This window comes from Otolemur garnettii, unplaced genomic scaffold (assembly GCF_000181295.1).
Source record: "Otolemur garnettii isolate 467f Iridium unplaced genomic scaffold, OtoGar3 scaffold00009, whole genome shotgun sequence".
Classification (NCBI taxonomy): Eukaryota; Metazoa; Chordata; class Mammalia; order Primates; family Galagidae; genus Otolemur; species Otolemur garnettii.
In genome coordinates this window covers 36925875-36926735 of record NW_003852404.1, presented here as the reverse complement: position 1 = coordinate 36926735, position 861 = coordinate 36925875, and positions in this window count along the sequence as shown.

Below are 861 nucleotides of genomic sequence, written 5' to 3'. Positions count from 1 at the left end.
AAGCTTCCCTGTTTGCAAGGGGTTAACTTTTAGGTTGTTTTGACAGTGAAAAGTCCAAGAGCTCCTACAAAGCTCACAGAAGACTATTATAGGGTAGGGTGCTCAGAGGAATCTGGGTAGTGGCGACAATGGAACATAAGTACATAAATATCTTTTACAACCTTTATGCTTAAACCCGTGTATACTAGCTGAATGATTTCAACACACACACCCGCGCACGGACACACTCATGCATGCATGCACACGCACACATCCATGAGATTTTGCTTTTGATATATTTTCATTTCTCTTAGTTTCTTCATCTGAAAAGTGAGTAGGTTGGATTAGATGATTTTAACAATTCCTCTGAGAGCACTGTTTGTGTTGTATGCTATAACCATTTATATAAATGAGCCTTTAATTCTATCATACACATTGTGATATGTCTGCCTTAAATAGAATATCGTATAAGCAATTGTTACAAATTTTAAAATGCAGAGAACCCGATTTCCTTTAAATTTAACTGAATTTAACTCTAAATTTAACTGGATCATCACACTGAAATTTCAAATACATTGTTTCTAAGACAGTGAGGGTTTTCTTCTTGTTTCTCATTGTCTGTGTTTTGCGTGTAACGTAAGGTGGGGGGGGGAACCCAACCATTTAGCACCTTAAAAACCACTAATGGTGTTTTGACACAGGGAGGCACAAAAACAAAAATAGCTAAAGGAAAATTCGAGTTAAGATGGAGGCCATTCACTTGCCTGAAGGTAATTTATGGGCTGAAGTCATCAATGTGTGGCCCCAGCTGTTGGGAGGTTACCCAGGAGTGGGAGGAGAAGGAGAGGGTGACAGGCATAAGGCCATAACCCCAGTCCCCAA